Source organism: Acartia tonsa, unplaced genomic scaffold (assembly GCF_053477335.1).
Source record: "Acartia tonsa isolate MP-2025a unplaced genomic scaffold, ASM5347733v1 sca8, whole genome shotgun sequence".
NCBI classification, from domain to species: domain Eukaryota; kingdom Metazoa; phylum Arthropoda; class Copepoda; order Calanoida; family Acartiidae; genus Acartia; species Acartia tonsa.
Genome location: NW_027649602.1, coordinates 17118 through 26690, shown reverse-complemented (window position 1 = coordinate 26690; position 9573 = coordinate 17118). Strand labels below are relative to the sequence as shown.

Here is a 9573-nt window from a genome sequence, read left to right as displayed (position 1 = left end):
ATTGTGTGGGGTTTAGTTAGGTTTGGGCTAGGATTGGTTGGGTCAAAATTCCAAAAAGATTGAGCCTACGACACCAAGTATTCCCAGGCGGTCACCCATCCAAGTACTAACTTGGCCCAATGTTGCTTAACTTCAGTGATCGGACGAGAACTGGTGCTTTCAACATGGTATGGCCGTAGACATTAATTGTGTGGGGTTTAGTTAGGTTTGGGCTAGGATTGTTTGGGTCAAAATTCCAAAAATGTTAAGTCTACGACACCAAGTATTCCCAGGCGGTCACCCATCCAAGTACTAACTTGGCCCAATGTTGCTTAACTTCAGTGATCGGACGAGAACTGGTGCTTTCAACATGGTATGGCCGTAGACATTTGGTAAGGCATTTTCACATTATAATGTGGATATTACCATACCATCCTTCTGTATGGTTTGTTGCGTTGCGACCAGTGCTAACTCTTGGTAATCTTGTTATAACAAGTGACAGTTTGCATTATGTATTTGTCTAAACTGACCAAGCTAAATTTGCTTGATTCACTTCACTAAGAGGTGTGTATAGATCCAGTGGTTGCAGTGTGAACTGTAATGTTATTTCTGTCAGAGCTGATGATAGCTCACTATTTGCAATAGGAATGCATAACCCGTAAAGTAGCAAACATGTATTTTATGTAGTCAATAATTTGGCCTCTAGGTGTCGCATTTGTTTCAATGGAAGACCTCCTACCGAAGGTTTCATCAACAATGTATGTCACCAACCATTTGAAAAAGTATAAATATAGCATTTCTGAGGGGACACTTCAACTGAATCATGTTTTGTGTAAAGTCGTGAAGCTGGTCAGCAAAATATCTATAGTCTTTGTCACCCATACACTGAAATCGACTCTTTCCCTCATACTTACCTGGCGTGGAGGTTAACCATGATCACTAAGGTGGTTCCTCTAGGGTGAGGCTGTGCCATTGCACTCAGGCATGGCTGACCCCTACGATTACCCCAAACGTGGGTAACTCGAACGCACAATTTTTGGTAGTTGGGGACTGCGTTCGCGCATCCCCTAATAAATACAGAACAGACAACAGAATTAGAATGTTTAACTTAACCATCTAGTTCAAATTTTACACACCAGGAATTGCTAAAGTTTGTGTAGTTGGCCAGAAAAAGGCTTCTATCGAAGCCCAATTTAAAGTAAAGTCTTTGCTTTGAACTAGGCAGATTGACTATACTCTCTCTAACAATGATTAGGCAGCCTGCATGCCAATCTTTTGCCAGACAGTACCATAGTCAGGTTATGACTCTAAGGTAGTATACTGGAACTATTCTTTGGCATCGCTTCTCGGCCTTTTGGCTAAGATCAAAGTGTAGTATCTGTTCTTATCAGCTTAATATCTGATACGGGGACCATGTGTCCCCTTCGATATTAAACTCATTTTTGTTAGGGGATGAGGACTTGGAGCTTGCTCCAGCCTTATCACGGGTTGGCCTGGTATTGCAGTACCACCAGGATCGGCCCACTTGTCCCCAATTCTAAACTGGACCACTCAATACGTTGTGTACAACCTGTATCAAGTTTGCACAAGTCAACAAGCATGCTGCCAAAAGCACAATGGCTCCACTTCCTTTATGTAGTTCAATGTTTTAATGCTAGGTGGTGCAAACCCCTAAAGTTGAATGTCATTTATTGGATAATTTTCTGCCTCAAGTTATTCTAGGGGCTTGTGTTTTTTTGGTGAATAAGCTGAACTTTGACACAATCTCTACATGTCTTTGCTGACAACTACATTAGATTGGTCAACGGAACAAGCCTAACAGCTGCCAAGGATATGGAGCTATTTGTGTTGTTTGAGCATGTCCAGGATCTACCTACAGCACGAATAAATCTTTCGCCTTTTACTAAAGATTTCCGTGTAAGTGGATCATATTGGAATTACATCCAATTTATCTGAAGGCTTTTCATGAGAGAGCCCACTTAAAGAAACATATTACAACAGGCATGTAGGGACAGGATGTCAGGATGTGTTTACCACAAAACCATTCATCTCCAACCAACTGCTTCAAATTTGTAAAAATAAAACTGGCCAACCATGCTGACAAATAGCCTACGGTAGGAATGGCTAAAATTGCAGTTACCATTTGTCTAAACTGACCAAGCTATACTTGCTTGATTCACTTCACTAAAAGGTGTGTACAAGTGAACCAAGGATCACTCAGATATTGTCTTGCCGGGCTGAAGAAAGTCCTTACCTACTGCCAAAGTCTACTTACAGCAAGTCATATTAATCGTTCAGGTGTAAAGCTATATCAATCTGTATTTGGGTTATAAATTGACAGATTTCTGAATAATGATTTTCAGCAAGGGGTTGGGTTATACGAATAGCCAAAGAGCATGCCAGCAACGTTGGTTCAGTGGTAGAATGCTCGCCTGCCACGCGGGCGGCCCGGGTTCGATTCCCGGACGTTGCAGCAATTATTTTCTACGTTAACACAACTTTTCTGTTTTCAGTGACAAGGTAAGAAAGAAAGATGTAGAGTTTACGACACCAAGTATTCCCAGGCGGTCACCCATCCAAGTACTAACTTGGCCCAATGTTGCTTAACTTCAGTGATCGGACGAGAACTGGTGCTTTCAACATGGTATGGCCGTAGACATAAAGTTTCAACATGATTTTCAAACTTGTGTGAGGTTTAGTCAGGTTTGGGCTAGGATTGGTTGGGTCAAAATTCCAAAAATATTGAGCCTACGACACCAAGTATTCCCAGGCGGTCACCCATCCAAGTACTAACTTGGCCCAATGTTGCTTAACTTCAGTGATCGGACGAGAACTGGTGCTTTCAACATGGTATGGCCGTAGACATAAAGTTTCAACATGATTTTCAAACTTGTGTGAGGTTTAGTCAGGTTTGGGCTAGGATTGGTTGGGTCAAAATTCCAAAAATATTGAGCCTACGACACCAAGTATTCCCAGGCGGTCACCCATCCAAGTACTAACTTGGCCCAATGTTGCTTAACTTCAGTGATCAGACGAGAACTGGTGCTTTCAACATGGTATGGCCGTAGACATTTACTCTTAGCAAAGGCTCTTCTAACTTCTGGTTTATTAAATAACATTCTAATGCAACAAAAAGGTTTAAAGTTTTACTGGTTTAAATTTTCAGACTTTTGTTTTTCTTTGTGTGTTTATTTTTTTGTTTGGTGCTTGTGTAGTAGGGGGAAAAATGATACTTGGAGATGCGGGGTATCGATCCCCGTACCTCTCGCATGCTAAGCGAGCGCTCTACCATCTGAGCTACATCCCCTTGGGTTTCACCTTATGTTCTCAGTGATTAGAAATTTCTCTTGGACAAGAAAGAAAAAGAGACAAATTTGAAATATGGATAAAATGTTAGAGCCTACGACACCAAGTATTCCCAGGCGGTCACCCATCCAAGTACTAACTTGGCCCAATGTTGCTTAACTGCAGTGATCGGACGAGAACTGGTGCTTTCAACATGGTATGGCCGTAGACATATATCAACGGAAAATGTGGCGTAAATTAAATGCAAAATGCATTACGAAGAGAAAATGTGGCGTGAAATGAATGCAAAACGCTCAACAGTACAGGAATCTACGGACAAGGAAGAAAAAGAGACAAATTTTGAAATATGGATAAAATGTTAAAGCCTACGACACCAAGTATTCCCAGGCGGTCACCCATCCAAGTACTAACTTGGCCCAATGTTGCTTAACTTCAGTGATCAGATGAGAACTGGTGCTTTCAACATGGTATGGCCGTAGACATTTATCAAAGGAAAATGTGGCATAAACTAAATGGAAAATGCATTACCAAGAGAAAATACGTACAGGTATCTACGGTAAATAATTCAATGTTCTTGATTGGTTTCAGTGATTAGTGGGTTCTCTTTAACCCTGAATAAAGATGTTTGTGACTGACTAAGACAGACACTCAACCCGAGCGGACTCAAGGTGAGCGACCCATCGAAGCAGAGCTGATACACACCTCTTGTAGAAGTGAATCAAGCAATATTAGCTTGGTCGTTTTAGACAATGATGTAAAGTAACTTGGACAATCATATATTTTTGATATTTGTTAAAGGTCCGACCGGAAAAGTTAATTTTCATAAAATACAAGCACAAAGTAACTAAAATATTAATCCAAATAGGTATGTGTAATACTAAAAGATATCATTTTATCGAACATTAATAGTTGTCAACTTAAAACCTATGCCTTAACACGGAGAAAACAAAGCCTAACTGGGAACTAAATAGAGCTGCCATCTGGTGACAAAAACAGTAACTACATATTATATCATAGTGGTTGCATTGTATAAGGGCTTTAGGTGTAAAAAATGAACATAAGCAGTTGTCTGGTTTACATTTCTCAGACTTTTTTTTTTTCTCTCAACTTATAAAAAAGGATGAAAAGATTTGCCTACGACACCAAGTATTCCCAGGCGGTCACCCATCCAAGTACTAACTTGGCCCAATGTTGCTTAACTTCAGTGATCGGACGAGAACTGGTGCTTTCAACATGGTATGGCCGTAGACATTTGACCATGGAAAATGTGACTTATACTAAATGCAAAATGCTACAATACAGGAAAATTATGGAGGGATGATTTATTCTATACAACTCAGGTTGCACTTAACCAAAAATAAACAGAGAGAAAACCAAGCCTACCATGAACTAAAATGCTGCTGCCATCTGGTGAGACAATTTTGTTACTGTAATTTTAAAATAGCATGATGCCCGGGTAGCTCAGTCGGTAGAGCGTTAGGCTTTTAACCTAACGGTCCAGGGTTCGAGCCCCTGCTCGGGCGCTCCCATCTTTTGTTCAAGTCTCCAATCAGTGTGATACGTACGTAGTGACTAGAAAATGGCCGATTTATAAGAATTCCTCGATAGTCTAGTGGTGAGGATCTCCGCCTGTCACGTGGAAGGCCCGGGTTCGATTCCCGGTCGGGGAGAGATAACTTTTTCAACCTTGTGAAATTTCTTTTTTTTTTCCATTAAATATTTCCGCCACTGCAAACTGTTCAATTTGGTAAAAGTATTATCTGGCCCGTAGGGGGATCGAACCCGTGACCTTCGCGTTATTAGCACGACGCTCTAACCAACTGAGCTAACGGGCCTGACTAATATGATGTGTATAAGTATAAGCACAATACAAAAACTACATACTTTTTTTCTTCTCTACTTGATTTTCTTTTTCTTGCCTTCCATAATGTTTTCTGTCAACAAATGCTACTATTTTCTTTTCTCTAACCAAGTCCCATTAGCGCAGAGGATAGCGCGTTGGACTTCTAATCCAAAGGTCCTGGGTTCGATCCCCAGATGGGATGCTAACATTGCATTTTGGCTAACCTTTTTGGCTTATCAAAACATGGGATTTCTTAATCCGTGAACACTATATTAACAGTCAGGATGGCCGAGTGGTCTAAGGCGCCAGACTCAAGGACAACTTCCTTGCTCTCTGATAGAGAGTGGTTGTGAGAATTCTGGTCCTCGATGAGGGCGTGGGTTCGAATCCCACTTCTGACAAAACTATTTTTTCAAAACACAACCAGGAGATGAAAAAGTGTTTGCCTGCCCCCGGTGAGGCTCGAACTCACGGCCTTCAGATTATGAGACTGACGCGCTGCCTACTGCGCTACGGAGGCTTGTTGGCAGTGTAGGATTACTACACTTTTTAAATGTACAAAAATGTACTCCTAGGCAACACAGATGAAAATGCGTCAGCCGGGAATCGAACCCGGGTCAACTGCTTGGAAGGCAGCTATGCTCACCACTATACCACTGACGCTTATTGTACAGAACTATAATGTACTCAAAAGTGAAAACCACAAATACATTTTTGCCTAGTAACTAGCACACTTTAGTCAGGAGTTTAAAGAAAAAAATTATGGCAATAAAGCTGTCTAACTGATGTAACAAGTTTCCGTGGTGTAGCGGTTATCACATCTGCCTAACACGCAGAAGGTCTCCGGTTCGATCCCGGACGGAAACAGAATCCCACGTGGTCTAACGGCTAGGATATCTGGCTTTCACCCAGGAGGCCCGGGTTCAACTCCCGGCGTGGGAAGCCTTTTGACACGAGTGATGCAATATATACTTTGTTGTTTTTGTGTTTGTTGTTGTTATTGTTATGTATGCTTTGCAAGTAATCTAGGTTAACCTCTTTCACAGACGAGGTGGCCGAGTGGTTAAGGCGTTGGACTGCTAATCCAATGGGCTCTGCCCGCGTGGGTTCGAATCCCATCTTCGTCGCGAGAATTATTTTGTGGAGCTTTGCTAAATCAGTGCTTGTCAGTCGTGATTTCATGCGTTTTGCAATGAGTGCCGCATTGTGGCAACCTGTCAGGTTGGCCGAGTGGTCTAAGGCGTGAGATTTAAGCTCTCATAATCGTAAGATTGCGTGGGTTCGAACCCCACACCTGACAAAAGTCTTATTTTAACACTATACCAGGAAGGCCATGTGAGTTGCAAGGTAACTTTCTGGTTTTGCAAAAAAAAAGTAAAAAAAAACACTAGATACTAACAAAATCTGACTTTCGCAGCCGGCAGGATTCGAACCTGCGCGGGGAAACCCCATTGGATTTCAAGTCCAACGCCTTAACCACTCGGCCACGACTGCTGGCTCTGGTTGACGGCCATCCATGAATACAGCATCACAGCTGGAAGCAATCGGCAGGTAAATTGATGAATTACAGGCTGCTACTGACAGTTAACAGGGCAAAAGCCAGGCTTGATGGTCTAGGCGGCATGATTCTCGCTTCGGGTGCGAGAGGTCCCGGGTTCAACTCCCGGTCAAGCCCATGGTTTTGCCTAATACTTTTGAAAATTGAAAAGAAAAAAAATTTGGAGTCGTCGGGATTTGAACCCGAGACCTTCTAAATGCGAATCAGACGCTCTACCAGCTGAGCTACGACCCCTGGTCTCCATCATAGGGGCCGGACGAAAGCAGCGCCTTTTTTCTATTGGTCGCTTGCATTGTATAGTGGATAGAAAAAAGGGAAAAAAAAAAAGACTTTCCTTTAGTTTCGCATGAATTCAAAGTTGCAGCAATTCTAACATCTGACTCTGTGGCGCAACGGTAGCGCGTCTGACTCCAGATCAGAAGGCTGCGTGTTCAAATCACGTCAGGGTCAACAGAATTGTCTTTTTGCAATTTGTGTAACAAATGCTGATCTTTATAGACAACTAAATTCTATACTCAAATGTACTTGCTTCGGCAGTACATATACTAAAATTGGAACGATACAGAGAAGATTAGCATGGCCCCTGCGCAAGGATGACACGCAAAATCGTGAAGCGTTCCACATTTTTGTGTCCGCATAACCCCATACAAATATTTTTTCACTAAAGTACTCATTTTGAACAACAGACAACTTCAAAGAAATAACAAAAATCATTGTTAATTGGAGATGCCGGGGATCGAACCCGGGGCCTCATACATGCAAAGCATGCGCTCTACCACTGAGCTACATCCCCCTGTTGAATGCATGAGCTGACTAATACTCAACTGAATCCTTTAGCAATTTCAAAGTCTTTAACACAAGGTGCAAACCGCAATAGCTTAGGTTAGGTTAGGTTAGGCTAGGTTAGGCTAGGTTTAAATTGTGCAACGTGAACAGGCAAGCCTCTATAGCTCAGTGGCAGAGCACTGGTCTTGTAAACCAGGGGTCGAGAGTTCAATCCTCTCTGGAGGCAGTTAATTTTGTAAAATCACTCACTGGAAAAACAATTTTTTTTTTAGGTGTTTGATGCTTTTGCACAGTAAGGCTGAAAAAAAAAACTTAAGAAACAATTTTTCTTATTCGCACAACTACCAGCACAACAGGCAGTTTGGCCGAGTGGTCTAAGGCGCTGGTTTTAGGCACCAGTCCGCAAGGGCGTGGGTTCGAATCCCACAGCTGTCAAAAATTTATTTTAGTAATAACTCGGTTACTATGAATCACAATTACAATTTAGTATCCTTCTGCCTTTCTAGATCAGATAAGATTCATCATTCTTGAGTGTACATACATAAACAATTAAATCAAAAGTTTCAAAGATTTTTACAAAACACATTGGAGGATTTTTCATGGCATAATTTAAATCACAAATCTTTATACATTTATATGGTTATTCAGTCAATTTTATTGAATTTGTTATTAACTTGATAGATTTAAAACAGTAGTAAAAAGAAAATACCAATCTATCTATATTCTTTAACAAACTTTTTTCCTTGATTGATTGTTGGTTAGTAAAGCATAGTTACAAAAAAAATTTGAAATCGAACCACAGTACCTGTATTTGATATTATGAGGTACTGCTAGAGAATATTTTAGTATTTTGGTAAGATAAAATGCTTTGTTTAAGTAAAAAAAAATATATTTTTGCTCTTTTCTTGGAAGACCCTGCCAGGTTTAAGGGTTGAAAAAGTGCTTGCTCTAGGTGAGGCTCGAACTCACAACCCCGGCATAACTTGTTGTACTGTCTATAAGTACCGTGCGCTAACCGATTGCGCCACTAGAGCAGCTTGCTTTCACTCTCCATATTTGCTACTACACTGCCTTCAAGAAACCTTGGAAGCACTGCAACCAAAACAACTTTTGCTAAAAAGATAATGTTACCCACGGCGAGACTCGAACTCGCAATCTTCGGTTTAGGAGACCGACGCCTTATCCATTAGGCCACGCAGGCTTGGTGTCACCCTGGCTGAAAAGTAAAAACTTAGAAATATCCAATTCTCTATCTTTTTTATCTCCTTTTTTTTTTGGATCGGGGATGTTGATATAATTACTTGGGGGTTCGACAAAATGTATTTTTCCGTTACCGGGAATCGAACCCGGGCCTGCTGGGTGAGAGCCAGCTATCCTGACCACTAGACCATAACGGAAGCTGGCGTAATTACACCCAAAATTAAACATGAAAAAAATTGCAATTCAACTGGTACATTGTGACAGAAATTGATATGATTGTTGACTGGAACCGTGGCGAAGTTCTGTAATCCTGCTACTGGGAGGTCAGAGTTTGGGATGGTTTGAGGCAGGGAACGCCTGGTTACCATTGAAACACGTTGAATTGGCGTCCGCACTAAGCCTGGCATCAACATGGCCACCTAGGAGGAGTCCTAGGTGATCAGGTTGCTTAATGAGGGGCGGATTGGGCCAGAGGGGAAACCCAGCAGCCAAGAGTTTCCGTGTCGGTCAGTAGTCGGACCGCGCTAATGAGTGTTCGGTGGTAATTAGCCCTACCAACATAAGTAAACCAATCTTTTTTTGTTTTTATATTTTAAGGCTCCATAGAATAATATTAAAAATAATGTAATATTATTAACTTGTATTAGCCTCCGTGGCGCAATCGGCTAGCGCGTTCGGCTGTTAACCGAAAGGTTGGTGGTTCGAGCCCACCCGGGGGCGACTTTATTTTATAGCAATTTTCTTTAATAGCCAAACGAATCTTTAAAATTTTCGATCTCGGCAGGATTCGAACCTGCAATCTTCTGATCCGTAGTCAGACGCGTTATCCGTTGCGCCACGAGACCTGGCTTAACCTAGTGACGTGGCTTTGTAGTTGCACATTTTATGTCTGTTTGTTATG

General features: G+C 41.7%; 37 non-coding genes across 37 annotated transcripts; 18 read left to right on the top strand and 19 right to left on the bottom strand.

The window, feature by feature from the left end:
• Window positions 1-62: 62 nt before the first annotated feature.
• LOC145311389 (5S ribosomal RNA) lies at window positions 63-181 on the bottom strand. The gene has a single exon (XR_013876671.1). It is a non-coding gene; the product is annotated as a 5S ribosomal RNA (ribosomal RNA).
• A 66-nt stretch (window positions 182-247) lies between these two features.
• Window positions 248-366, bottom strand: LOC145311397 (5S ribosomal RNA). The gene has a single exon (XR_013876679.1). It is a non-coding gene; the product is annotated as a 5S ribosomal RNA (ribosomal RNA).
• A 519-nt stretch (window positions 367-885) lies between these two features.
• On the top strand, window positions 886-1050 carry LOC145311352 (U1 spliceosomal RNA). Its single transcript, XR_013876637.1, has one exon. It is a non-coding gene; the product is annotated as a U1 spliceosomal RNA (small nuclear RNA).
• A 267-nt stretch (window positions 1051-1317) lies between these two features.
• Window positions 1318-1509, top strand: LOC145311359 (U2 spliceosomal RNA). The gene has a single exon (XR_013876643.1). It is a non-coding gene; the product is annotated as a U2 spliceosomal RNA (small nuclear RNA).
• A 329-nt stretch (window positions 1510-1838) lies between these two features.
• Window positions 1839-1956, top strand: LOC145311366 (U5 spliceosomal RNA). The gene has a single exon (XR_013876650.1). It is a non-coding gene; the product is annotated as a U5 spliceosomal RNA (small nuclear RNA).
• Window positions 1957-2381: 425 nt separating this feature from the next.
• On the top strand, window positions 2382-2452 carry TRNAG-GCC (transfer RNA glycine (anticodon GCC)). Its single transcript has one exon. It is a non-coding gene; the product is annotated as a tRNA-Gly (tRNA).
• Window positions 2453-2518: 66 nt separating this feature from the next.
• LOC145311344 (5S ribosomal RNA) lies at window positions 2519-2637 on the bottom strand. Its single transcript, XR_013876629.1, has one exon. It is a non-coding gene; the product is annotated as a 5S ribosomal RNA (ribosomal RNA).
• Window positions 2638-2724: 87 nt separating this feature from the next.
• LOC145311388 (5S ribosomal RNA) lies at window positions 2725-2843 on the bottom strand. Its single transcript, XR_013876670.1, has one exon. It is a non-coding gene; the product is annotated as a 5S ribosomal RNA (ribosomal RNA).
• Window positions 2844-2930: 87 nt separating this feature from the next.
• Window positions 2931-3049, bottom strand: LOC145311414 (5S ribosomal RNA). Its single transcript, XR_013876694.1, has one exon. It is a non-coding gene; the product is annotated as a 5S ribosomal RNA (ribosomal RNA).
• A 164-nt stretch (window positions 3050-3213) lies between these two features.
• Window positions 3214-3286, bottom strand: TRNAA-AGC (transfer RNA alanine (anticodon AGC)). Its single transcript has one exon. It is a non-coding gene; the product is annotated as a tRNA-Ala (tRNA).
• A 90-nt stretch (window positions 3287-3376) lies between these two features.
• On the bottom strand, window positions 3377-3495 carry LOC145311421 (5S ribosomal RNA). The gene has a single exon (XR_013876700.1). It is a non-coding gene; the product is annotated as a 5S ribosomal RNA (ribosomal RNA).
• A 152-nt stretch (window positions 3496-3647) lies between these two features.
• LOC145311378 (5S ribosomal RNA) lies at window positions 3648-3766 on the bottom strand. Its single transcript, XR_013876661.1, has one exon. It is a non-coding gene; the product is annotated as a 5S ribosomal RNA (ribosomal RNA).
• A 650-nt stretch (window positions 3767-4416) lies between these two features.
• On the bottom strand, window positions 4417-4535 carry LOC145311406 (5S ribosomal RNA). The gene has a single exon (XR_013876686.1). It is a non-coding gene; the product is annotated as a 5S ribosomal RNA (ribosomal RNA).
• A 200-nt stretch (window positions 4536-4735) lies between these two features.
• TRNAK-UUU (transfer RNA lysine (anticodon UUU)) lies at window positions 4736-4808 on the top strand. The gene has a single exon. It is a non-coding gene; the product is annotated as a tRNA-Lys (tRNA).
• Window positions 4809-4883: 75 nt separating this feature from the next.
• TRNAD-GUC (transfer RNA aspartic acid (anticodon GUC)) lies at window positions 4884-4955 on the top strand. The gene has a single exon. It is a non-coding gene; the product is annotated as a tRNA-Asp (tRNA).
• A 91-nt stretch (window positions 4956-5046) lies between these two features.
• TRNAI-AAU (transfer RNA isoleucine (anticodon AAU)) lies at window positions 5047-5120 on the bottom strand. The gene has a single exon. It is a non-coding gene; the product is annotated as a tRNA-Ile (tRNA).
• A 137-nt stretch (window positions 5121-5257) lies between these two features.
• On the top strand, window positions 5258-5330 carry TRNAR-UCU (transfer RNA arginine (anticodon UCU)). The gene has a single exon. It is a non-coding gene; the product is annotated as a tRNA-Arg (tRNA).
• A 76-nt stretch (window positions 5331-5406) lies between these two features.
• Window positions 5407-5529, top strand: TRNAL-CAA (transfer RNA leucine (anticodon CAA)). Its single transcript has 2 exons — window positions 5407-5444; window positions 5485-5529. It is a non-coding gene; the product is annotated as a tRNA-Leu (tRNA).
• A 46-nt stretch (window positions 5530-5575) lies between these two features.
• Window positions 5576-5648, bottom strand: TRNAM-CAU (transfer RNA methionine (anticodon CAU)). The gene has a single exon. It is a non-coding gene; the product is annotated as a tRNA-Met (tRNA).
• Window positions 5649-5719: 71 nt separating this feature from the next.
• On the bottom strand, window positions 5720-5791 carry TRNAG-UCC (transfer RNA glycine (anticodon UCC)). The gene has a single exon. It is a non-coding gene; the product is annotated as a tRNA-Gly (tRNA).
• A 131-nt stretch (window positions 5792-5922) lies between these two features.
• On the top strand, window positions 5923-5995 carry TRNAV-AAC (transfer RNA valine (anticodon AAC)). Its single transcript has one exon. It is a non-coding gene; the product is annotated as a tRNA-Val (tRNA).
• Window positions 5996-5998: 3 nt separating this feature from the next.
• On the top strand, window positions 5999-6070 carry TRNAE-UUC (transfer RNA glutamic acid (anticodon UUC)). The gene has a single exon. It is a non-coding gene; the product is annotated as a tRNA-Glu (tRNA).
• Window positions 6071-6173: 103 nt separating this feature from the next.
• On the top strand, window positions 6174-6255 carry TRNAS-GCU (transfer RNA serine (anticodon GCU)). Its single transcript has one exon. It is a non-coding gene; the product is annotated as a tRNA-Ser (tRNA).
• An 89-nt stretch (window positions 6256-6344) lies between these two features.
• On the top strand, window positions 6345-6428 carry TRNAL-UAA (transfer RNA leucine (anticodon UAA)). Its single transcript has one exon. It is a non-coding gene; the product is annotated as a tRNA-Leu (tRNA).
• Window positions 6429-6540: 112 nt separating this feature from the next.
• Window positions 6541-6622, bottom strand: TRNAS-UGA (transfer RNA serine (anticodon UGA)). Its single transcript has one exon. It is a non-coding gene; the product is annotated as a tRNA-Ser (tRNA).
• Window positions 6623-6730: 108 nt separating this feature from the next.
• On the top strand, window positions 6731-6803 carry TRNAP-CGG (transfer RNA proline (anticodon CGG)). Its single transcript has one exon. It is a non-coding gene; the product is annotated as a tRNA-Pro (tRNA).
• Window positions 6804-6847: 44 nt separating this feature from the next.
• On the bottom strand, window positions 6848-6920 carry TRNAA-CGC (transfer RNA alanine (anticodon CGC)). Its single transcript has one exon. It is a non-coding gene; the product is annotated as a tRNA-Ala (tRNA).
• Window positions 6921-7064: 144 nt separating this feature from the next.
• On the top strand, window positions 7065-7136 carry TRNAW-CCA (transfer RNA tryptophan (anticodon CCA)). Its single transcript has one exon. It is a non-coding gene; the product is annotated as a tRNA-Trp (tRNA).
• A 71-nt stretch (window positions 7137-7207) lies between these two features.
• Window positions 7208-7314, top strand: LOC145311372 (U6 spliceosomal RNA). Its single transcript, XR_013876655.1, has one exon. It is a non-coding gene; the product is annotated as a U6 spliceosomal RNA (small nuclear RNA).
• A 93-nt stretch (window positions 7315-7407) lies between these two features.
• Window positions 7408-7479, bottom strand: TRNAA-UGC (transfer RNA alanine (anticodon UGC)). The gene has a single exon. It is a non-coding gene; the product is annotated as a tRNA-Ala (tRNA).
• A 147-nt stretch (window positions 7480-7626) lies between these two features.
• Window positions 7627-7698, top strand: TRNAT-UGU (transfer RNA threonine (anticodon UGU)). The gene has a single exon. It is a non-coding gene; the product is annotated as a tRNA-Thr (tRNA).
• A 129-nt stretch (window positions 7699-7827) lies between these two features.
• On the top strand, window positions 7828-7907 carry TRNAL-UAG (transfer RNA leucine (anticodon UAG)). The gene has a single exon. It is a non-coding gene; the product is annotated as a tRNA-Leu (tRNA).
• Window positions 7908-8416: 509 nt separating this feature from the next.
• TRNAI-UAU (transfer RNA isoleucine (anticodon UAU)) lies at window positions 8417-8506 on the bottom strand. Its single transcript is given in 2 exon segments — window positions 8417-8452; window positions 8469-8506. It is a non-coding gene; the product is annotated as a tRNA-Ile (tRNA).
• Window positions 8507-8600: 94 nt separating this feature from the next.
• On the bottom strand, window positions 8601-8673 carry TRNAR-CCU (transfer RNA arginine (anticodon CCU)). Its single transcript has one exon. It is a non-coding gene; the product is annotated as a tRNA-Arg (tRNA).
• A 124-nt stretch (window positions 8674-8797) lies between these two features.
• Window positions 8798-8869, bottom strand: TRNAE-CUC (transfer RNA glutamic acid (anticodon CUC)). Its single transcript has one exon. It is a non-coding gene; the product is annotated as a tRNA-Glu (tRNA).
• Window positions 8870-9318: 449 nt separating this feature from the next.
• Window positions 9319-9392, top strand: TRNAN-GUU (transfer RNA asparagine (anticodon GUU)). Its single transcript has one exon. It is a non-coding gene; the product is annotated as a tRNA-Asn (tRNA).
• Window positions 9393-9444: 52 nt separating this feature from the next.
• TRNAR-ACG (transfer RNA arginine (anticodon ACG)) lies at window positions 9445-9517 on the bottom strand. The gene has a single exon. It is a non-coding gene; the product is annotated as a tRNA-Arg (tRNA).
• Between the last annotated feature and the right edge of the window lie 56 nt (window positions 9518-9573).